Source organism: Triticum aestivum, chromosome 6B (assembly GCF_018294505.1).
Source record: "Triticum aestivum cultivar Chinese Spring chromosome 6B, IWGSC CS RefSeq v2.1, whole genome shotgun sequence".
In the NCBI taxonomy this organism is placed as follows: Eukaryota; Viridiplantae; Streptophyta; class Magnoliopsida; order Poales; family Poaceae; genus Triticum; species Triticum aestivum.
The window spans coordinates 459,147,777-459,174,303 of NC_057810.1; positions in this window are offsets into that span (position 1 = coordinate 459,147,777).

A 26,527-nucleotide genomic window follows, 5' to 3' on the forward strand; every position below is an offset into this window, starting at 1 on the left:
GTTTTGAGGAGCGCGAACATGAGAAGGGCGCCAAGTCCGCTAATATTGTCATCGGTGATACTGATATGAAGGAATCAGGGTACGGTATTTTTCCTACCATCCTTTTAGTATTTCAATCCCCTAATTGGTTAATTGACACCGGTGCCAATGTGCATATTTGTGCTGACGCCTCCATGTTTTCTTCTTACCAGGCCACAGGGACTTCTCCCGTGGTGATGGGGAACGGGTCACATGTCATCGTTCGAGGTGTTGGTACGATCGATCTGAAGTTTACTTCGGGGAAGACCGTGCGTCTGAAGAACGTTCATCATGTGCCGTCCATCAATAAAAATTTCGTTAGCGGTTCCCGTTTATGTTGAGATGGTTTTAAGTTGCTTTTTGAGTCCAATAAAGTTGTAATTTCCAAGTGTGGACAATTTCTTGGAAAAGGCATGAGTGCGGAGGCTTGTTCCGCCTATCTTTGTCAGATATTTGCACTAAAGTTATTAATAATGTTTGCCACAATAATGAGTCAAATATTTGGCATTCACGACTTTGTCATATTAACTTTGGTTGCATGACGCGACTAGCCAATATGAATTTAATTCCGAAAATCTCTGCTATCAAAGGCTCTAAGTGCCAAGTATGTGTGCAAGCTAAACAACCTCACAAGTCCCATAAGACTGCAGAGGCAAGAGACTTGGCACCACTAGAGCTTATACATTCTGATCTTTGTGAGATGAATGGCGTGTTGACAAAAGGTGGAAATAGATATTTCATGACGTTGATTGATGACTCCACTAGATATTGTTATGTGTATCTTCTGAAATCAAAAGATGAAGCTTTAACTTTCTTCAAAAACTATAAAGCTGAGGCAGAGAACCAACTTGATCGAAAAATTAAACGGCTTAGGTCCGATCGTGGTGGAGAGTATTTTTCCAATGAATTTGATCTGTTTTGTGCGGAACATGGTAATCCATGAGAGGACGCCTCCCTACTCACCTCGGTCTAATTGGGTGGCCGAAAGAAAGAACCGAACTCTAACTGATTTGGTTAACGTCATGTTAGACACATCGGGTCTTTCTAAGGAATGGTGGGGGGAGGCGCTAATGAACGCGTGTCATGTCCTAAACCGAGTTCCCACAAAGCATAAGACCATGACTCCATTTGAGGAATGGGAAAGGAAAAGGTTGAAACTCTCTTACCTACGTTCTTGGGGTTGTTTGGCGAAAGTCAATATACCAATTCCCAAGAAGCGCAAGCTTGGACCAAAAACCGTGGTTTGTGTTTTTCTGGGCTATGCTTTTCATAGCATTGGCTATAGATTTTTGATAATAAAATCTGAGGTATCCGACATGCATGTTGGTACGATTATGGAGTCTAATGATGCAACTTTCTTTGAGGACATATTTCCTATGAAGGATATGTCAAGTTCATCAAATCAGGAGATACCTACTCCATCTAGTGAGGAACTCACTGTAATTCCTGAACCCACCATTGCGATGGAACACGTTGAGAATCCTATTGAGGGTGACAATGAAACTCCTGTAAGGAGTAAGAGACAGAGAACTGCAAAGTCCTTTGGTGATGATTTCATTGTGTACCTTGTGGATGACACACCCAGGACTATTTCAGAAGCCTATGCATCTCCTGATGCTGACTACTGGAAGGAAGCTGTTCGTAGTGAGATGGATTCCATCTTGGCTAACGGAACCTGGGAGATCACTGACCGTCCTTATGGGTGCAAACCTGTAGGATGTAAGTGGGTGTTCAAGAAGAAGCTTAGACCTGACGATACGATTGAAAAGTACAAGGCACGGCTTGTGGCTAAGGGTTATACCCAGAAAGAAGGTGAAGATTTCTTTGATACTTACTCACCTGTGGCTAGACTGACCACAATTTGGGTGCTACTATCACTGGCTGCCTCACATGGTCTTCTCGTTCATCAAATGGACGTTAAGATCGGCTTTCCTCAATGGAGAGTTGAAGGAGGAAATTTACATGGATCAGCCAGATGGTTTTGTAGTACCTGGTCAGGAAGGAAAGGTGTGCAAGTTATTAAAGTCTTTATATGGCCTTAAACAAGCTCCTAAGGAGTGGCATGAGAAGTTCGAAAGAACATTAACTGCTGCCGACTTTGTAGTAAATGATGGTGACAGGTGTGTGTACTATCGCCATGGTGGGGGCGAAGGAGTTATTCTTTCTCTGTATGTCGACGACATATTGATCTTTGGAACCAAACTTGATTTAATCAAGGAGGTTAAGGATTTCTTATCTCGCTGTTTTGAGATGAAGGATCTAGGAGTAGCTGATGTTATCTTAAACATCAAGTTGTTCAGAGACGAGAATGATGGGATCACACTGCTTCAGTCTCACTATGTGGAAAAGGTCTTGAGTCGTTCTGGGTATAGCGACTGCACGCCTTCTCCAACTCCATATGATGCTAGTGTGTTGCTTCGAAAGAATTGACGGATTGCTAGAGATCAACTGAGGTATTCTCAGATTATTGGCTCGCTTATGTATTTGGCGAGTGCCACGAGGCCTGACATCTCTTTTGCTGTGAGCAAGCTGAGTCGGTTTGTGTCTAAACCGGGAGATGATCATTGGTGTGCGCTTGAGAGAGTTATGCGCTACTTGAAGGGCACTGCGAGCTATGTGATTCACTACACCGGGTATCCAAGGGTACTGGAGGGTTATAGTGACTCGAACTGGATATCTGATGCTGATGAGATTAAGGCCACAAGTGATTATGTTTTCACACTTGGTGGTGGCGCTGTTTCCTAGAAGTCTTGCAAGCAGACCATCTTAATAAGGTCAACTATGGAAGCAGAACTCACAGCATTAGACACTACCACTATTGAAGCAGAGTGGCTTCGTGAGCTATTGATGGACTTACCTATGGTTGAAAAACAAATACCCCCTGTCCTGATGAACTGTGATAATCAAACTGTGATCGTCAAGATAAACAGTTCTAAGGACAATATGAAGTCCTCAAGGCATGTGAAGAGGAGATTAAAATCTGTCAGGAAACTGAGGAACTCCGGAGTTATTACGTTGGATTATATCCAAACATCGTAAAACTTGGCAGATCCCTTCACAAAGGGTCTATCACGTAATGTGATAGATAATGCATCGATGGAGATGGGTTTGAGACCCACCGCATGAGTTGTCCATAGTGGTAACCCACTCTATGTGATCGGATATCCCGTGAAGTAGAAGTGGGAGACAAGCTGTTGGTCAGCTGAGAGGAGAGTATCCTTATTTTAATTATCCCACTCCGTGAAGATGCAATACTCTCTTGATCTGCATGGCAGGTTGATATCTATCTTAATGTGTTCCAAGTGACTTATTTGAGTAAGCAGATATGTTGTCCTGTAGAGTATATCCTGAGGAACACACCTATATGAATTTGACTGTTAACGTCGCAGTCTGTGAGAAGTGGGTGCTCTCTAATAAATTCATGAAAGGCCCTGGAGTACGACGTATACGCTCCACCCGCGGGGAAGCCTTGCGGAAACCAAGTATCGGTCAAGAATTTGTGTGAAACTAGTCTCACAGAAAACTTATAGTTCAAGGCATAGTCCACTATTCAAGTTGTGATCTAGTGTAGCATAAAACTCTAAGTGGAAGTTTAACTTCACAGTCCCCACTAAGCACCGGTATATAAACAATCTTTTGGAACTAAATGATGAGATGTGCCAATGAGACTTTGTGGGGGATTGTTGGAATTTGCTAGTAGGCCTTTGGCCCAAAGCCCAACTAAAATTCCGAAATTCTTTTGGCCCATTCATGCACACATGTGAGTGGAGTGAGTGAGGCTAAAATTTAGTCCCACCTGATAAGTTGAGAGAGAGTTGCACCTCTTTATAAGGTGAGCTCTTCTACCACTTGTATGAGCATGAGAAGAGGAGACCTACACACGCGCTCCTCCTCCTTGCTCGCCTCGCCATGCCACGCCACGCCTCGTCACAACGCGCCGCGGGTTGCGGGATTGAGCCGAGCCGAGGACAGAGCTATGCACATTGTCTATATTTTTGTTGCTCGGGAAAAATTAATGAGTCATTAATTAATAATTAACGGACGCGTTAATTACTGAACCGTTTTTGATTATTTTGGATCGTGATGACTCGGACGTGGGGTTTACTCCCACGATCTACCCGACCCGCACTATATAGTCAGGCAGATGTCTACCCTAGCCGCTGCCGCTTCGTATGCTTTCTCACCACCGTTCCAGATCATTGCGCCGTCAAGCAAATTTTCTCCATCCCTCCTTTCGGCGTGCACCAGGAGAAGGGACAGCAGGCCTCCGGAACCCCGCCTCTCGTGATCCTGTACAGGAGAGGGGCGATCAGGTTTTTGGGGAGCGCACCCGCGCGACTGCTCGCAGCAACGACTTCGCGAACGACGACTTCTTCCCCGACCTCGGCAACCTCATCCTTGACGACATGGGCGACAACGTCAACGCCGGCGGTGCTGCTCCCGCTGCACCGTATGTGATTCTATCTTTTCTGTTCGAGATCGTGGTAGAATTCATGTTTCTAGTATGTGCCCTAGATGTGATCTGTTCATCTGCTATGCTAGTTCACATGATTAGTTTAATCTCTGCTAGTGCTGTCATGATTTATCTTCTGTTTATTCGATTTAAAACTCGTAGTAATTTGCTCATATTTTCAACAGCGTGTATATAAAATACTGTTCAACAGTTACCAGAAGAAGACGGCCCCTGATGAAACGTGCCTCCTTTTTTGTGTTGAAAGGCTGCCGAACTAGGCTCGTAGATTCTTGAGCACCTTCCATCTGCGGAGGAGCTTTACCAAAATTCTTTACTGATTGATGATGATTGGTAACTATTTAGAGTCATCATCAGTCGCAGCATTGCTATACTAGCTAGCTAGCTAGTAGAATCTAAATTCTAGGCCGTGGCATGAGAATCGTGAGAGGTAAAAAATAGTTCTACTAGTATCGCTTGGTTTCTCATGAGTTTTATGACTTCTTTGATTCACAGGATTCTAAAACAAAGGAATCTGAAAAACCACAGAATTAAGATGTTTTGTACCTTCGATTCTTACAGTATCATCGACACACGAAAACAAGCACTTCTTTCTTTTCGAGATTTTTTTTCCTTTTGAGATTGGCGGGGCGAAGAGAACTTCTACACCGCTCCAACTCGAACAGGACCTCGGTTTGGAGACAAAGGTTCCAAGCCGTGATGGGGCAACATCAAGGCGGCCTCCGGGGCGTAGGCAGTGTGGGAGAAGAACCGATGTCGGGACCCATGCGAGGTATCAATGCAGAGAAATCCTAGAAGTTTTCAATGCAGAAAATTTCTTATGAATCCAATAACCTATACAAAAAAATTCTTAAAGATTTCAATCTTTTAAGATTTCTACGGAAATCAATCAAAAAGGTAGTGGAGTTAGAAATGGCAGCTAGGATACATGTGAACACTTGATTGAGACCAAGCGTGCGTCACACGCGCGCGCGCCGCACAGTTAGTGACACATGCATGATAGAGACTTTTGCTGGACTATGGCCACTGCTCCCATGGCCCATGTCCTACCAAGTAGGAATAGTAGTAGATAATTGTTAAGCCGAACAAGGCTGAGACGTGGATGAGGAGCTATCCCTTTTCGCACGCAGCTAAGAGCAACTCCAACGGGCCTATTCAAACGGATAAAAGGCGGACTAAATCACCGTCTGTTTGGCCGGCCAGGCGAACACGAGCGTCCGTTTTCGCGTTTGGGTCGGCGTGTGCTTCCAACGCTGACGCGACCCATTTCGATGACGTAAAAAAAATTGAATGCATGCATATTTAACATAAAAATGAAATTAATTAAACATTAAAGCCGGTCACGAAGGCCGGCGGAAGTCCACGCGTTCACATTAGCATTTAAGAAAATTAAAAACAAACTAAAAACTAGGTGCTGGCGCGCTGCCCTAGGCGTTGTCGTCGTCCTCGGGGTCAGTGAGGTCGATGAGCGTCGGCGCTGGACCGGCCCAGCTGAACGCCATATTTCAGAGCGCGGCCATGTCGGGCGTGGGTTGTGCCGGCGCTGGCAGTGCCGCCGCCTGGGCTGCCGCGGTCTGACGCGCCTCCTCCTCGGCCTTGAGCCGCTCGGCCTCGGCGTCGCGCTCGAGCATCTCGAGGAACTCGCCCTCGCGGCGCTCCTCGGCCACCCGGATCTGTCGCCAGTGCTTGGGGTACGCCGTCTCTTGCTCCGCGTGTGGCCTGCATCCAGACTGGCGGCGTCCTCACCCACTCGCGCACTACTACTGTCCAGGAGTAGCGCTCGATGGGCTCCGCCTCTGGCTCCGGCTGCGGCTAGGCTTTGGCGAGGTGGCGGGGAGGGGACGGCGGGGCCACCGACGGCACCAAACAGTCGCCGGCCGCGGAGAGGGCCATGGCCTGCGCCGTGGACACCTCGTACCGAGCTTCTTCTTCTGTCGCCTCCGCCCTGCGCCGCTCGTCCTCCTCGCTCTCCCAGTAGACGGCCGCAAGGGCCGCCTGGTCTTCCTCCTTGACGATGAGCGGCGGCGGTGGCACGCTGCAGTCGACCTCGCGCACGCCGCGCCGCCTCGCCTCCTCGTGCTCGAAGGCGAACCAGCGCGCCCAATTGGGCCAATCGTAGGCGTAGGCCTCGTCGCGGCGTTGCTCCGGCGTCAGGAGCGCCCGTTGGCGACGCACCTTCTCTGCGTGCGCCCTAGCCGACGCGGTGCCGCTGGCACTGGGATCCTTTCCGGATCCAGATGCTAGTCGTGCGGCAGCGTCACGTCAGGGTATGGCAGCGGCACGCGGTGGCGCCAGTGCCACTCCACCTGGTGCACGGGCACGTTCACCCGCTGCCTCTGCCGGCGAGCCGGCGCAGGCGGAGGCGGGGTGAACTCCGCCGGGAAGGGGACGGCAGGGGCCTTGCCCTTCGACTTGCTGCTGCTGTCGGAGAAGAGCCCCATTTGGGCATTTGGGGTGGCTGGGGTTGCTAGGGTTTGCTTGCTGGCGACGAGGGAGCGTGCGTGGCCTAGATGGGGACGGGAAGTGGATGAGAACGGCCCCGCCACACGGTTGGCTTAAAAAGAACGACCGACGTCGCTGACACGCGGGCCTGGGGTCATAAATTAAGCTGACCGGTGAGGGGGCGGGTAGTTGGGCGACCGATAGGTGGGGCCGCGGCAGACATCGAGAAGGCACAGGTGGCGTTCGTTCCGCGTCCGCGCCGACGCATTTGGGGTGCAAATTTGGGCCACAAATGCGTCGGCGCGGATGCGAAGCGGACGCGTTTTGGATTTGGGTCGGCGCGTTGGGCCTTCACTTTTGTCCGCACCGACCCAAACAGACGGCGGCGGACGAAATAGGTCGCCCCGTTGGAGTTACTCTAAGGCGTCAAGCTGTTGCATGACGAGCGAGCTTAGGGCCTGCTTGGTTTCAAATAAGTCACCAACTTATAAGTCGAAAAGTAAAAAAAATGATTTATTTTGTTAAACAGACCCAACTTATAAGTCACCCCAATTTATAAGTCATAAGTTGCTCTACCCCAACTTAAAATTTATAAATCATCCCTTTTTGTGTGAATCCCATCACTTGCATGATGTGAATTGGTGTGAGAAGATGAAAGAAGGTGACTTATAAGTCAGATGACAACCAAACAAGAATGATTTATAAGTCATTGGTTTTAAGTTATCTCGATGACTTATTAGAACCAAACAAGCCCTTAGCTTTTTCGGCCCCATTGGCCAAGCAAGCGAAATCATTCCTCCTTTCCAATCCAATCCCAGAACAATGGTGGTGCGCGCGAGATGCGGCGGATTTGGCCACGGCTTCGATTCGATCGATCGTCCCTGTACCGGCCGGCCGGGTGCGTAGCCATTTTTGCCTCTTTTGTCACCCACCTAGGGCTAAGGAGCCGCCAGAGAGCGATATCATGGTGCCATCATTACGCGTACCTGCAACCGCGTACTATGTAGGAGTATGTGTGTGTGTATGCGGGCGCCGCGTCCGTTTCGTTTGTGTGCAGATCCGGCCGCGCGCATGCACTCCATTGCGCCGTTGAAAGGTGGCCATGGCGGATCTGGAGTGACGCTCATGGGCTTTCTCTTTCGCGCGCCATGCAGCCTAGAGGCGCTTACCGAGGTTAGATTGGCGCTAGGGAGGGAGTGGACCTGCTCTGATTGAGTCTAAATGCATACTTCATGTCTTCCACACACACGTGGTTGCATGCATCTCCTAGATGCAGAGGATTTTTTTAAAAAAAGTCTTCCACACGTCCATCTCACTCTTGTGAATTCTGAAAAAGAAATCAGTTAGCACTAATGCCGGCCTGTCGAAACAACCTTTAAAATTGGACGAAAACCTATGTTCATAATTCGGGGGAGTATATATGTTATCAGGATTGCTAAATCTCAGTGCAAAAATACTTCCAATTTTTTTTCTTTTCTGTTGCGTGTGTTCTAGACTTGATTAAATCTTAGTCGACTGAGATCTGATCACACCCCATATGTTACTTATGCGGCGGGGTCCTCATCTTCTTTTCATTCGACGACGACGACATCACCCTACTCCTCTGCGGGCGAGAAAAGATGGCGGATGCACAAAATCTTCTAGTGATGCCCACAAGAACTGCTCCTACGGTCCCCAAATTCCATATCCATGCTAACATGCCGAGACCTTGGCCCTCTAGCAAAAGTGGCAGGCCAACTTTCCCTTCCTCCGCCTGCTTTGCTTACCAAACATTTCTCACGGTGTGATCAACTGCACCGTGCTGCGGCCATGCAAGCAAGAATGACGTACGGAGGCTCATCCGTCCGTTTCACACGCACGCATGCATACGCGTGCGCGATGCCCCTTCCTTCCAAAAACAGCTAGCCATGCCACATAGGAGTAGTCTAAGTAGCGATCGACCATGTCCTTCCGTCTTTCCGATCCGAATCAGCTGTAGCTGTGCCTGTGCGTGTATCTGTACGCAACGCAATTATTGCACTGGAGCGCATCATGTATACGTGAGTCCCCGTCTGCGTCTGCCGTCCTGTGCAAAATCTATGGCTCCGCGTCAGCTACAGCGGAAGAGATCGTCTCCGTGGCCTCCACGGACGCCTTGATCCGGGCCCTTGCTTCTTTGATCAGCAGCTCCCGCTGAGGCTGAGCCGTGCTCCTGCGCTTGTCGCCGTGCTACGTTTTGGTACGTACGTGATTTGCTGTGATCTCCATGGGCCAGCCCGCCAGGCTCCCTCCTTGTCGATCGAGCACAGCACAGCAGGTACTGTGGCACCCCATGGCCCCTGGGACTGTTTGCTCAGCATTGCTCGCTCGATCTCGCCATGACCGTGCGTGCACTAGTGACGACGGGCGAGTTAGTGGCGCATACTGTACTGTACATACGTGTTCTGGGTTCGACTCGACTCCTGTTGCTGCTGCTGCTGATACGGTAGTGTGTGGAGTAGTTTTCTACTCCTGGTAGTACTACTACAGTAGTCCCCAGCAAAGCTAGGTTTAAATTAAGCTGGACGGGCTAAAAGGCGCCTGCTTACCACGATCCTTCGAATCTTGGTGGGTGCCCAGACGGGTAACTACTACTAGCAGCAATAACTAGCTCTGCTCCGCCATGCTTTGTCCGGCCTGGGCATATCAGCCGCGGCCGTGCAAGCGACACCGTGACTCGATTAATCCACGCTCCGTGGCTCTGTCCAAATCAATCCCAGACCACATGCATGCCTTGTGAAGCGGGCTAACCAAATCATCCGATGTTTCCTCGCAGCCATTCGTACTTGCCGTACGGCGTCCTTGCATACCTGCATTATTGGCGGGAGTTGAAGCGATATGTTCGGCTATATGCATTGTTTTTCTAATAATAAAAGCCACTCTCTCTATAAACTATTATAAAAACATTTAGATTAGTAGTGATCTAAACGCTTTTGTATTAGTTTACGGAGGGAGTAGTATTTTTTGTTGACTCAACATATTTCATCAACGGACTCACACTTGACTGTGACGATAAGGACACGCACCTCCGACCCGGATCACCGAATGCACATCATCAAATATCGTGGACATGTTCGGAGGTATGTGCCGACATATTTGCGAACATCCAGTCGAGCGCCGACCATCTAATTTGACATGTCCACCTCTTCGCACACGAACAGGCCACCGTGTATCTCCAACACCGAGGGTGGTGCATCGCAGCTCACGTCGAAGGAGACCCATTCGGAAGCGCGGTACCCAAGCAATCCGACTGACACTTTTGAGAACCCAAAATCTCACACGCTAAGGAGGGACCCCTTCTGGACGTGCGGCAGCTATGGGCTGCTCTAGGTCGACCCGATCGCTCTTAGGGCCTCGAGGTTCGCCGCCCTGCAACAAGAAGAACGAACAAAGAACGAGGGAGAAAGATACAAGGGGGAGAGATAAAAAGTAGATGAACATGAAAAAGTAGAAAATTTGTTTGTTCGATTGTGTGTTGTTCCAAACGGCCGTCACCCCCTACACATATAAGAGGCGGCTGGACTTCCCGTACAAGAGAATGACTCCAAATCCCATCCAAATCTTTCCAAAATTAACCGAACTCGGATTTAGGTAAGTCTGAGACATCAGTTCGTTTTTGGACCTCACAGGCCACAAACGACTTTGGATGAAGATGTGCCCAAAAGCAAATTTAACCGTTTCAACGAGACAAACAACTTTCATGTTGAACGTTTTCTGATTCGATGCCACCTTTAGGCCGAATCACTTATGCAAAACAGACAATTACTGATGCTACCCATCAGACATCAACTATATGGGTGTCTGATGGGGCGTGCCACTTTTGCCTCGTGACAGGGCTACACTCATGTGGCTCTAACTTTTACATACGATCTTGGATGAGACGATTTCTATATCAAAATTGATTGTTTTGATGAGACGAATACAATCCTTGTATAAACTTTTCTCATATGAGGCTGTATTGAAGGCCTAATCGGTTGAACAGTACTCTGCGTACAAAATTCTAGTACTCCGAGCACAACTTCGACCCTCGAGATAAGATCAGATGGCGATGACCCAAACTTCAAAGATGTTCAGGTCGACAATACGAAACTTTTTCATGTAGATTACTTCTCCAATTAAGGCCATCCTAATTGGGTTTTTGACCATGCCAAAATCTGGTGTCAACACCGTCCAGTTCAAACATATCGAACATGGAATACGACTGGAATTTAAGAAAGTTCATTAATTTTTACATATAAACAGATGAATTTAACAAGTTTGAGATAAACTTAAACTAAATAAACCTAAACTATGCATAATAGTAGAGGACAACCTCGTACGAATGGCCTACGAGGTCACCGCCACCTCCTTTGTTGTCCGCGACATCATTGTCCCCACCCGCGCCTTTTTCGTCACCATGGGTGGAGGAAGACAAGACTATCTATGGGCTCGAGGGGTGGAAGACAAAGAGAAAGGTGGAACTGCTCCGACAGCTGCGAGATAGGTGGGGGACATGCAAAAATCATCGACCCAGTATTTATATTAGAGTGGGCAACGAACCTCCGCAAACCTGCGCGACACGTGTCAAAAAAGGAATCATGGCATCAATTCAGTGTGGGAATCCACACGGTCAACATTTAAAACCCACTACACAAAGTGTCACTTGGATTTTCGGTCAGTCAGCTCGAGGAATTCGAGGAGTCTTCCCTCACATGCGGTCTGGCAGAAACCTGACAGACACGCAAAAGATCTTGATGTGATGACTCATAAAGATTTGCAATGATGACTGCTTACAACTTGCCTTCCAGTTGGCTAAGGACATTCAGTGGACTGAGAATCACGAATCAAATTGGTTGGCAGCGCCCGTCCCTAGTCGTGCAACCCGTGTCTGCGACATGATGATCCGAGTGCCGGACACTCGAAGAAACCTGAGTGAAGCGACACTCATCGTAGATCCTTTCTGTGTAAGAGCAAGGAGTGCCCGAGATACCCCCTGTGGTTCTTTCCAAAGAACCTAATATCCGGCTGCGCAAACTTGGTTCCACAGAAACGCATCTAGCAAGCGTTTGCTACTTGTGAGCTGCGTTGGGATTTCCTCGAAGAGGATAGGATGGTGCAGTACAGTAGAGATAAGTATTTCCCTCAGTTATGAAACCAAGGTTATCAATTCAGTAGGAGAACCAAGCAACACCATGTAAACAACACGTACACACAAACAACAAATACTTGCAACCAAATGCGTAGATGAGTTGTCAATCCCTCAACGGTTACGAGAAAGATTAAACGATATAGTTTTTGATAGATAGATCAAACAAAAATATAAAATAAAATAAATAAAAGTAAATTGCAGCGAGGAATTTTTGGTTTTAATATATGATAGAAAATAGACCCAGGGGCCATAGTTTTCACTAGAGGCTTCCCTCACAAAAATAGCATACGGTGGTGAAAGTGCAACTAATCCCCGGGTGATTTTGGTAATTCATAACAACATATATCTCATTGAACTAATGTCCATTCAGGATAAATATTTCAGGATGTTCAATGATTGGCATGACATGGATTAGAAATATGGACCCCTCAAAATGATAAGGACAAGGATTGGCAAAAGCTCAAGACTTTGCATTTTTGTTTAAGTGATCCAAGATCACATTGAGTCCATAGGAAGGCCAATACTATTAAAAGGGGATGAGGTGTTGCTTAATGATCTACTTGCTCAAAGTGCTTAGTGATACTGCTCCAAAACCCTCAGCCACTTTCTCCATCCAAATATGTACAAACCCTAATTCCAAACTCGGCCCCATCGACACTTCTCATCCAGAGCCACCGAGTTCATCTTGACATAGCCACTGCCAAAACCCTAAAAGTTCAGTCACACCGATACGGATCTCAGTCCTATCGAGATGGACTTGCCAGCGCTCTCTGACTTGTTGCATTCATTTCGGTCCCACTGAGATGTTGCAATCGGTCCCACTGAGTTGGCTTAACCGATTCTTTGTTCCTCGTTGTATTCACTTCGGTCCCACCGAGATGATGCAATCGGCGCCACCAGATGTAGTTTGCCCTAAGCCCTAGCAAATCAGTCCCACCAAGCTGTTCCCATCGGTCCTACCGAGATTCCTAACGTTCATATTTTTGTACAGATCTTTGCCATCGAGTTTTCTGACCGGTGCCACCGGGATGGGTAAAAAGTGTGTAACGGTTGGATTTTATGTGGAGGCTATATATACCCCTCTACCCTACTCTTCTCATAAGAGAGAGCCATCAGAACATGCCTACACTTACACCATCCATTTTTTGGGAGAGAACTACCTACTCATGTGTTGAGATCAAGAGATTCCATTCCTACCATTCGGACCTTGATTTCTAGCCTTCCCCAAGTTGCTTTCCACTCAAATCTTCCTTCCACCATAGCCAAATTTGTGAGAGAGAGTTCATCATCAACACACCGTCTATTGCCTTTCGGAGAGTGGTGTCTCCTAGATTGGTTAGGTGTCGCTTGGGAGCCTGCGACATGATGTGGAGTTGAACCAAGAAGTTTGTAAGGATAAGGAGATCGCCTACTTCGTAAAGATCTACCCGTGTGAGGCAAGTCCTTCGTGGGCGATGGCCATGGTGGGATAGACAAGGTTGCTTCTTTGTGGACCCTTCGTGGGTGGAGCCCTCCGTGGACTCGCGCATTCGTTACCCTTCGTGGTTGAAGTCTCCATCAACGTGGACGTACGATAGCACCACCTATCGGAACCACACCAAAAAACTTCATGTCTCCATTGCGTTTGCCTTCTCCAAACCCTTCCCTTGACCTTCGTATGCAATGTTTTACTTTCTGGTGCTACACTCTTGGAATTGCATGTGTAGGTTGATTGCTTGACTTGTCACAATTGCTAAAATCTTCCTACAACTAAAATTGGGAAAAAGATAGTCTTTTATTTGGTCAAGTAGTCTAATCACCCCCTCTAGACATACTTTCGATCCTACAAGTGGTACCAGAGCTTTGGTCTCCATTAGCCTTGATTTCCATAGCTTTGGTGATGATAGCCTTGGTTTCACAACCTAGGAGAGTATGGCGTCTAGCGAGGGAAACTATCACCATAGAGGTCCTTACTTTGATGGTACAAATTTTGCTAGTTGGAAGCATAAGATGAAAATGCATATTCATGGTCATAACCCCGCCGTTTGGGTTGTTGTTCGTATTGGCTTGCAAGGTGAGTTCTTTGAAGATGGTAGAGAACCAAATCATGAAGCGACCACGAAAGAATTGAAGATGTTGCAATACAATGCTCAAGCTTGGGATATTCTCTTCAATGGATTGTGCCACAAAGAATTAAACAAAATTAGCCGCCTTGAGAATGCAAAGGAAATTTGGGATACTTTGGTTGATATGCACAAAGGTACCAAGTCCATCAAGGAATCCAAGTTGGATGTGCTTCAAAGTCAACTTGATAAGTTTAAGATGAAGGATGGTGAAGGAGACGCTGAAATGTACTCTAGGCTTGCTCTCATCACAAATGAGATTGCCGACTTAGGAAGTGAAGAGATGACTGGCAAATTCATCATCAAGAAAATCCTTAGAGCCTTGGATGGAAAATATGATACCATGTGCACATTGATCCAAATGATGCCCAATTACAAAGATCTGAAGCCCAAAGAAGTCATTGGTAGAATTGTTGCTCATGAGATGTCACTCAAGGATAAGGAAGAGCTCCACAACAAGTCAAGTGGTGCATACAAAGCTTCAAGTGATGCTCCCACAACATCAAGTGACAAGATAGTCTCCAATGAAAAATTGAGCTTAATGGTGAAGAGCTTCAACAAATTCTACAAGAGTAGAAGCAAAGAGAGAAGCTCTAAGTCAATGCCCTACAATGACAAAGGATCTTCTAGCCGTAATCCCAATTGCTACAATTGTGGAAGACCTGGACACTATTCTGATGAGTGTACGACTCCCTACAAGAAAAGACAAGACTCACCAAAAACGAGGAGTGGAAGATATGAATCACCTCCAAGAGAGAGAAGGAGTAGAGATGAATGTTATGAACAAAGACCCTCTCGAAGAAGCAAGGATTCAGAAAGGAAAGACAAGTCATCAAAGAGCTACACAAGACAAAGACATCAAGCTCACGTTGGTGAATGGGTTTTCGGTTCCGACTCCGACAACTACTCCGAGAGAAGCTATCACTCTGACTCCGAATATACTCAAGATGAAGGTGTTGCCGGTCTTGCACTTGTGTCATCCAACTCCCATGACATATTTGATTCACCAAATGAAGGAATTGGAAGATGCTTCATGGCTAAAGGCCCCAAGGTATCACACCCCGAGTATCTTGAATACAATAGTGATGCAGATGATTTGCTAGGTGATGATGATTTACTTGTTGATAAAACTAGTGATGAAAACTATGATGAACTTGCTAGCAATCATGCTAATCAAGATGAAACGAATGACAATGCCAAGAAGGAGATTGAGCGTGTAACTAAATAATTAAACACTCTTAAGTTAGCTCATGAAACAACTCAAGAGGATCATAGAGAGCTCCTAAGGACTCATGAGAAGCTACACTTCGAGAAGCTAAATTTAGAGCAAGATCATGAGTTCCTAAAAGCTATCAATGATGATCTTTGAAAGCAGAGTTCTTCTTACATTGCCAAACGTCTCCTCTTGTGTACTTATATGCCACAAGTGAAATCTAGTAACAAGAGCAAGAAATATTCTTCTTCTCGTAGTAACAATAACCATGCTAAATCAAATATTGTTGCTTCTAGTAATTCTCTTGATTCCACTAATGATTCTCTTAGCCAAGTTACACTTGAGCAAGAAAATAGCTTATTGAAGGGAATTATAGAGAAAGGTGTTTACAAGAGTCTTGCTGGGAGTAAGCAATTTGAGGAAATTGTACGCAAGCAAGGGAGACACCGGAAGAATCAATGTGTTGGTTTTGAACACGTTCAATGCCAATGGAGTTGAATGGGAAGAAGATCAATACCCCAAGATGAAGTTTGTTCCTAAACAACAGAAGTATGACCCCACTTCTTTTGAGGGAACACAAGCTCAAGATGACCTTCCACCACAAGACCACAAGCTAAAAGGCAAGGGCAAGCTTCAAGAAGAGATTGACTCATTTGAAGAAGCTCCTAAGGCCATGGTCAAGTGGGTTCCCAAGAGTACGTCAAGCTCTACTTCATCAAGTTCAACTACAACTCCAAGGATTCCCATCAAATTGATGTGAGTCTCAAAGAAGAAGAACTAGTGTGTTCTTGAGGGTGACTCTGCCAACATACTTCACTCATATTCATTTTAGCAAGGACTTGTGCAATCAACTTTCATATCTTGCACTAGTTCATGGAGTCACAAACCCTCTTGTTGGTAAGACAAGGGACAAGGTAACCTAATGCTTTCATGAACATCATCATACGTGCAATTCACTCTATGTCTATGGATATCCTTGTATGTTCCTTATGGGACTAACCCATGTAGGTATTCAAAGTGCAAAACGGATTGCTCCAAACTCTTGATGCTCTACATCAACATTGAGCATCCACAACTTCACTATCTACATGAAGTCATCATCGAGAAAACCCATGGTTAGTTCATCCCTCATCGGGGGATATCACATCTAGGGGGGGCTTTGCTCTAAAAATTGAGCTAAAACAACTTTAGTAGTGTGAACACATTAATGCTTTATGTATAAGTGGCAACCCCACTTGTGCTTAAACGATGAGTACGACCTATGATCAAATGTTCTCATTTGACTCGTAAGTCAATATACTCATATATACATGACCTAGTCATCGCCAATTGCTTGAAAGATGCTAGTATTGGTTGTGCATGTTTTGAGACGTATTTCATTTGCTATTTTAATGTGTGAGCATGTTGGTTGCATATTTTTTAATCCATTCGAGGACATCCATTTGTTGTTTTGATTATCTTGGTTTTTGTTGGCCAAATGGATGTACAAGAATGCCTAAGAACCTTCTCTAGCTACCTATGTTATTCTTGTCTCAAATTATTTTCATGCTATATCACTAAAATTGAACAACTCTTTTTTTGAACCTCCAAGTGAGGAGCACTCGGAGCCACCAATCTGACAAGGACTAACATCCAAAACCTTCTTCATGCATTCTGGTTAAACCAACTCACTCAAACTCGGTTGAACTGAAACCATTTAGATTGATCTAGGTTTTCATCTCGGTGCTACCGATTAGACCAACTCGGTGTCACCGATTTGCTATAACTGCAAGAAGTTGCATGTCTCGGTGCCACCGATTTGTTCCACTTGGTGCCACTGATAGCACATGGGTATATATATCCAGCGGACCGTATGGTTGAAAATTCCTTCAAACATCACAAGCCCGCACTCCGTTGATGCCGCCTCCCTGGTCTCCAAATCGTCTCTGTCGTCTCGAGCGCCTTCGCCGCAGGACTCTATCACCATCAACGACAATCTGCCCCGCCGTTGCCACCATAGAGGATCTCCACCAAGTTAGGGTGAGATTCGATCTCATCGTGCTTCTTTTTCTCCGATTTAATGCACAAGGATTTTGCCATCTATCTTGCCACGAATGAGATTCCTATGTCCACCAAATTAGTTCCTTAGAATAGATTCGAGCAAAAAAATTAGGTTTAGGTTTCCGTCGAACACATCTCGGACCGACCAAATAGGAATTTTTGGTTCCACCGATTTGGCCCTGACCATTGCACAAGTACATCTTGGTTCCACCGAAACATACTAATCGGTGTGAATGAAAGTAAAGTTTCAGTGAAACTCGAGCAACTCGGAGACACCGAACTACATCTCGGTCCAACCGATATGGAATGTTTTGGTTCTGTGTTTGCTTCATTGTCACCGAAATGACCAACTCGGTAGCTCTGGAATGTATTCTATGAAAACCTAGAACTAAGATTTGAACTCATTTTTTTTGAAAAACTATCTGCTTTTTCGTGATAACTCATCTACTCTGCCCATACCCATCTATTCATAGGGTCTGTTTGCAAGATGTCAAGTGCAAGTGATAGCCAGAATGAGTCAGAACATAATGCGGATCTTAGTGAGGGAGGGATCCAGTCCAAACGAGAGCTACTATGAGGGCATTAGGAGCTCTCCAGATCTGCCAAATGCTGCCACAAGAACTAAGAAGAAGAGAGCCTCAGATGATGAGGATGAAGACTTTGTGGCTAGTGAGGCCACATCAAAGAAGAAGGAAGTGGCAAGGAAAGAGTATGGCACAATGGCTAGCACCAGGCCAAGTGCCAAGGAAAGGTTGGAAGTGAGGAAAGTCCCTATGTCAAAGGCAAGAAAAACCTCAGGTCCAAAGGAAACAATGACATTCACACTTGAGGAGACAAGTGATGTAGAGGCTAATGCCAGCAAGAAGAAGAAAATGGCTAGGAAAATAACTGTTGTAGTCATTGGCAGACCTTCCATGAGGGAAGATGATCATGATGATGATGAGAAGGAAGAACCTATTGCAGATGCACCTCCAACAAAGACCCAGAAGCTAATGTTAGATGCTATGAAGTCAGCTGCTCCTTCTAAGCCCAAGTCCAAGCCCAAAGTTGCTACTCCTAAAAGGTATACAAGAAACATCTCTGCTGCTGAGAAGAACAAGGCCCCAGTGCTTGAGGTTGAGATGGATGATGAGCCACTAGTGCTTAGGAAGCTAAAGCCCAAGATCCCAGACCATGACAATGCTCATCCAGTAGCTGAAAACATGATGCTCAGGAAGGATAAGGGTCTGCGAGAGTGGAGGAAGATTGACCCTTACTCTGTCAGGAGGAGGACTGCTTGTGATTACCGCTTTCACACCAGAGAGCAATAGGATTTCTATGAGACTGTCTTGCTTGATAAGAAGACCATCGTCTGTGACATGAAGTGGGTGGACTGGAAATACATTGATGCAAATGAAGACTATTTCCCCCATGTTCATGAGAGTTTCAGACTTGTAGGAGTGGATGAAGGTCACCAACTGGAATGACGAGATGATCATGCAATTTTACTCCACACCACATTTCTATCCAGATGGGAGGATTGCACGGATGACTGAGGGTTCCAAGTACCAATCAACTATCTCTGAGTGGGCTGAACTTCTTGGTGCTCCCAAGGAAGAAGAAAATGACATTGATGTGTATGGGAAGCCCAGGATGGACCATAAATTTTATGGAAAATATGTACAAAGAAACCCCTCCCAAGGATCTTGAGAGTCATAAGCTTGGCTCTGTAAAGCACTTTCTAGCTGGTTTGGCCACCACAAATACTATCTTGAGGCATACTCTTTTGCCCAAGTTCGGAGATGACAAGATGATCCGTGGCCACTCAATCAACTTGCTACATCTGTTTGACACCCCTCAGAAATTAAAAGTCACGAGTTTAATAGTAGAGACAGTTAAGAGGACAACTGCAATTTAGAAGAGATCTTATGGATATGCTCCACACATTCAAATGCTCATCAAATCCAAGGTTGGAACAATCACTTATCTACTTGATCGTGAGCACCTTCCACTTCAGCCTAAGTTCGAAGATAATGTGGTGGTTATGGATGCTTCACACCCTACATCTATTGAGGCTCAAGGGAAGTTCCATGCAGCTGCAACAGCAAAATCAGCTCAAGAGGCCAAAGCACCCAATGCTCCAATAACCAACCACAAGTCAAAGAATGATCAGATGACATATCTGTTAGAGGCAACCCTGAAGATTGAGAAGAGTTGATACGTCTCCAACGTATCTATAATTTTTGATTGTTCCATGCTATTATATTACCCGTTTTGGATGTTTATGAGCTTTACTATACACTTTTATATCATTTATGGGACTAACCTATTAACTAGAGGCCCAGTCCAAATTGTTTTTTTTACCTATTTCAGTGTTTCAAATAAAAGGAATATCAAACGGAGTCCAAACGGAATGAAACCTTCAGGAGCGATCTTTTTGGAACAAACACAATCCAGGAGACTTGGAGTGGAGGTCAAGAAGCAGCCGAGGCGGCCATGAGGGTCCAGGGCGTGCCCCCCATCCTCATGGGCCCCTCGTGGCTCCCCTGACCGACCTCCTTCGCCTATATATACCTCCATACCCTAAAAACATCGAGGAACACCACTAAACCTTATTTCCACGACCGCAACCTTCTGTACCCGTGAGATCCCATCTTGGAGCCTTTTCTGGCGCTCCGCCGGAGGGGGAATCGATCATGGAGGCTTCTACATCATCGCCAAGGCCTCTCCGATGAGTTGTGAGTAGTTTACCAAGACCTTCGGGTCCATAGTTATTAGCTAGATGGCTTCTTCTGTCTCTTTGAATCTCAATACAAAGTTCTCCTCGATCTTCTTGGATATCTATCTGATGTAACTCTTATTGCGGTGTGTTTGTCGAGATCCGATGAATTGTGGGTTTATGATCAAGTTTATCTATGAGAAATATTTGAATCTTCTCTGAACTCTTTTATGTATGATTGGTTATCTTTGCAAGTCTCTTCAAATTATTAGTTTGGTTTGGCCTACTAGATTGATCTTTCTTGCAATGGGAGAAGTGCTTAGCTTTGGGTTCAATCTTGCGGTGTCCTTTCCCAGTGACAGCAGGGGCAGCAAGGCACGTATTGTATTATTGCCATCAAGGATAAAAAGATGGGGTTTATATCATATTGCTTGAGTTTATCCCTCTACATCATGTCATCTTGCCTAATGTGTTACTCTGTTCTTATGAACTTAATACTCTAGATGCATGCTGGATAGCAGTCGATGTGTGGAGTAATAGTAGTAGATGCAGACAGGAGTCAGTCTACTTGTCGCGGACGTGATGCCTATATACATGATCATGCCTAAATATTCTCATAACTATGCGCTTTTCTATCAATTGCTCGACAATAGTTTGTTCACCCACCGTAATACTTATGCTATCTTGAGAGAAGCCACTAGTGAAACCTATTGCCCACGGGTCTATTCTCCATCATATAAGTTTCCAATCTACTTTATTTTGCAATCTTTACTTTCCAATATGTATCATAAAAATACCAAATATATTTATCTTATCTTATTATCTCTACCAGATCTCACTTTCGCAAGTGGCCATGAAGGGATTGACAATCCCTTTACTGCATTGGTTGTGAGGTTCTTGTTTGTTTGTGTAGGTATGAGGGACTTGCGTGGAGCCTCCTACTGGATTGATACCTTGGTTCTCAAAACTGAGGGAAATACTTACGCTACTTTTCTGCATCACCCTTTCCTCTTCAAGGGAAAACCAACACAGTGCTCAAGAGGTAGCAAGAAGGATTTTTGGCGCCGTTGCCGGGGAGGTCTTCGCTCAAGTCAAGACATACCAAGTACCCATCACAAACTCATCTCCCTCGCATTACATTATTTGCCATTTGCCTCTCGTTTTCCTCTCCCCCAATTCACCCCTGCCGTTTTATTCGCCCTCTCTTTTCCATTCGCCTCTTTTTCGCTTGCCTCTTGTGTGCTTGTGTGTTGGATTGCTTGTCACGATGGCTCAAGATAATACTAAATTGTGTGACTTTTCCAATACCAACAATAATGATTTCCTTAGCACTCCGATTGCTCCTCTTAATGATGCTGAATCTTGTTAAATCAATGCTGCCTTGTTGAATCTTGTTATGAAAGATCAATTCTCGGGCCTTCCTAGTGAAGATGCCGCTACTCATCTAAACAACTTTGTTGATTTGTGTGATATGCAAAATAAGAAATATATGGATAATGATATTGTTAACTTGAAGTTATTTCCGTTTTCACTTAGAGATCGTGCTAAAACTTGGTTTTCATCTTTGCCTAAAAATAGTATTGATTCATGGAATAAGTGCAAAGATGCTTTTATCTCTAAGTATTTTCCTCCCGCTAAGATCATCTCCCTTAGGAACGATATTATGAATTTTAAGCAACTTGATCATGAACATGTTGCGCAATCTTGGGAGAGGATGAAATTAATGATTCACAATTTCCCTACACATGGATTAAATTTATGGATGATCATACAATTTTTTAGGCCGGATTGAATTTTGCTTCTAGAAATCTTTTAGATTCGGCCGCGGGCGGCACTTTTATGGAAATCACTTTAGGAGAAGCTACTAAACTCCTATATAATATTATGGTTAATTATTCTCAATGGCACGCCGAAAGATCTACTAGTAAAAAAGTTCATGCGATAGAAGAGATTAATGTTTTGAGTGGAAAGATGGATGAACTTATGAAATTGTTTGCTAATAAGAGTGCTCCTATTGATCCTAATGATATGCCTTTGTCTACTTTGATTGAGAATAATAATGAATCTATGGATGTGAATTTTGTTGGTAGGAATAATTTTGGTAACAACGCGTATAGAGGAAACTTCCCTAGTAATTCCTCTAATAATTATGGTAATTCCTGCAACAACTCTTATGGAAATTTTAATAAGATGCCCTCTGATTTTGAGAATAGTGTTAAAGAATTTATGATCTCTCAAAAGAATTTCAATGCTTTGCTTGAAGAAAAATTGCTTAAGGTTGATGAGTTGGCTAGGAACGTGGATAGCATTTATCTTGATGTTGATTCTTTGAAACGTAGATATATTCCACCTAAGCATGATATCAATGAGTCTCTCAAAGCCATGAGAATTTCCATTGATGAGTGCAAAGAAAGAACCGCTAGGATGCGTGCTAAGAAAGATTGCTTTGTAAAAGCGTGTTCTTCTAGTTTCCATGATAATAATGATGAAGATCTAAAAGTGATTGATGTGTACCCTATTAAATCTTTGTTTTGCAATATGAATCTTGATAATGATGGGACTGGAGGTGAGTGAACTTTAGTTCAAAGGTGTCCCAATGATTCGGAGTTTCTAGTTCTTGATGCCAAATTTGGTAAAAGTGGGATTGGAGAGATCAAAACTTTACATAGCAATGAACTTACTATTTTGGATTTCAAGGAATTTAATTATTATAATTGTTCTTTAATAGATTGTATTTCCTTGTTGCAATCCTGTTGAAATCTCCTCATGCTTATAGTCAAAATAAAGCTTTTACTAAACATATCGTTGATGCTTTGATGCAATCTTATGAAGAAAAACTTGAATTGGAAGTTTCTATCCCTAGAAAACTTTATGATGAGTGGGAACCTACTATTAAAATTAAAATTAAAGATCATGAATGCTATGCTTTGTGTGATTTGGGTTCTAGTGTTTCCACGATTCCAAAAACTTTATGTGATATGTTAGGTTTCCGTGAATTTGATGATTGTTCTTTAAACTTGCACCTTGCGGATTCCACTATTAAGAAACCTACGAGAAGGATTAATGATGTTCTTATTGTTGCAAATAGGAATTAAGTGCCCGTAGATTTTATCATTCTTGACATAGATTGCAATCTTTCATGTCCTATTATTCTTGGTAGACCTTTCCTTAGAATGATTGGTGCAATTATTGATATGAAGGAAGGAAATATTAGATTCCAATTTCCATTAAGGAAAGGCATGGAACACTTTCCTAGAAATAGAATCAAATTACCTTATGGATCTATTATGCGAGCCACTTATGAATTGAATGCCAAAGATGGCAATACTTAGATCTATTCTCGCTTTTATGCCTAGCTAGGGGCGTTAAACCGATAGCATTTGTTGGGAGGCAACCCAATTTTATTTTTGTTCCTTGATTTTTGCTTATGTTTAGTAATAAATAATTCATATAGCTTCTGTTTAGATGTGGTTTCATGTTTTAATTAGTGTTTGTGCCAAGTAGAACCTATAGGATAACCTACGGTGATAGTTAATTTGATCTTGCTGAAAAACAGAAACTTTTGCGCGCACGAGAATAATTTTAATAAATCACAGAAACGTGATTTTTGTTTGATTATTTTTTCAGTAGATCAATAGAAAAATTGCCTAGGACTTCCTATTTTGGTAGGATGTTTAGAGTTCCAGAGAAAGTTACAAATTGCTACAGACTTTTCTGTTTTTGACAGATTCTGTTTTTCTTGTGTTGTTTGCTTATTTTGATGAATCTATGGCTAGTATCGGGGGGTAAGAACCATAGAGAAGTTGGAATACATTAGGTTTAACACCATTATAAATAAATAATGAGTTCATTACAGTACATTAAGTGGTGGTTTTTCTTTCTTGCACTAACGGAGCTTATGAGATTTCCCGTTGAGTTTTGTGTTGTGAAGTTTTCAAGTTTTGGGTAAAGATTTGATGGACTATGGAATAAGGAGTGGCATGAGCCAAAGCTTGGGGATTCCCATGGCACCCCAAGATAATTCAAGGACAAGCAAAAGCCTAAGCTTGGGGATGCCCCGGAAGGCATCCCCTTTTTCATCTTCGTCTATCGGTAACTTTACTTGGAGCTATATTTTTATTCACCACATGATATGTGTTTTGCTTGGAGCGTCTTGTATGATATGAGTCTTTGCTTTTTAGTTTACCATAATCATCCTTGCTGTACACACCTTTTGGGAGAGACACGCATGATTCGGAATTTATTAGAATACTCTATGTGCTTCACCTCTATCTTTTGAGTTAGATAATTTTACTCTAGTGCTTCACTTATATCTTTTTAGAGCACGACGGTGGCTTGATTTTGTTGAAATTATTGATCTCTCATCATTCACTTATATTATTTTGAGAGTCTTTTAGAACAGCATGGTATTTTCTTTGGTTATAAAATTGGTCCTAATATGATGGGCATCCAAGTTGGGTATAATAAAAACTATCATAGAAAGTGCATTGAATACAATGAGAAGTTTGATACTTGATATTTGTTTTGAGATATGAGGATGGTGATATTAGAGTCATACTAGTTGAGTAGTTGTGAATTTGAGGAATACTTGTGTTGAAATTTGTGATTCCCGTAGCATGCACGTATGGTGAACCGTTATGTGATGAAGTTGGATCATGATTTATTTATTGATTGTCTTCCTTATGAGTGGTGGTCAGGGACGAGCGATGGTCTTTTCCTACCAATCTATCCCCCTAGGAGCATGCACGTAGTACTTTGTTTCAATAAATTGTAGATTTTTGCAATAAGTATATGAGTTCTTTATGACTAATGTTGAGTCCATGCATTATGCGCACTCTCACCCTTCCACCATTGCTAGCCTCTCTGGCACCGCGCAACTTTCCCCGGTACCATACACCCACCATATACCTTCCTCAAAACAGCCACCATACCTACCTATTATGGCATTTCCATAGCCATTCCGAGATATATTGCCATGCAACTTTCCACCATTCCATTTATTATGACACGCTCCATCATTGTCGTATTGCTTTTGCATGATCATGTAGTTGACATCGCATTTGTGGCAAAGCCACGTTGATAATTTTTTCATACATGTCACTCTTGATTCATTGCATATCCCGGTACACCGCCGGAGGCATTCACATAGAGTCATATTTTGTTCTAAGTATTGAGTTGTAATTCTTGAGTTGTAAGTAAATAAAAGTGTGATGTTCTTCATTATTAGAGCATTGTCCCGTGTGAGGAAAGGATGATGGAGACTATGATTCCCCCACAAGTCGGGATGAGACTTCGGACTTTATGAAAAAAATATAAAGGCCATAAAAAAAGAGAAAGGCCATAAAAAAAGGTCATAAAAAAAGAGAAAGGCCCAAAAAATGAGAGAAAAAGAGAGAAGGGACAATGCTACTATCCTTTTACCGCACTTGTGCTTCAAAGTAGCACCATGATCTTCATGATAGAGAGTCTCCTATGTTGTCACTTTCATATACTAGTGGGAATTTTTCATTATAGAACTTGGCTTGTATATTCCAATGACGGGCTTCCTCAAAATGCCCTAGGTCTTCGTGAGCAAGCAAGTTGGATGCAGACCATCTTAGTTTCTTTTGTTGAGCTTTCATACACTTATAGCTCTAGTGCATCCGTTGCATGGCAATCCCTACTCACTCACATTGATATGATGATATCTATTAATGGGCATCTCCATAGCCCGTTGATATGCCTAGTTGATGTGAGACTATCTTCTCCTTTTTTTCTCCACAACCACCATTATATTCCACATATAGTGTTATGTCCATGGTTCACGCTCATGTATTGCGTGAAAGTTGAAAAAGTTTGAGAATACTAAAGTATGAAACAATTTCTTGGCTTGTCATCGGGGTTGTGCATGATTAAATACTTTGTGTGGAGAAGATAGAGCATAGCCAGACCATATGATTTTGTAGGGATAGCTTTCTTTAGACATGTTTTTTGAGAAGACATGATTGCTTTGTTAGTATGCTTGAAGTATTATTGTTTTCATGTCAATATGAACTTTTATCTTGAATCATTTGGATCTGAACATTCATGCCACAATAAAGAAATTTACATTGAGCAATATGCTAGGTAGCATTCCACATAAAAAATTCTGTTTTTATCATTTACCTACTCGAGGACGAGCAAGAAATAAGCTTGGGGATGCTTGATACGTCTCCAACGTATCTATAATTTTTGATTGTTCCATGCTATCATATTACCCGTTTTGGATGTTTATGGGCTTTACTATACACTTTTATAACATTTTTGGGACTAACCTATTAACCGGAGGCCCATCCCAAATTGTTGTTTTTTTGCCTATTTCAGTGTTTCGAAGAAAAGGAATATCAAACGGAGTCCAAACGGAATTAAACCTTCGGGA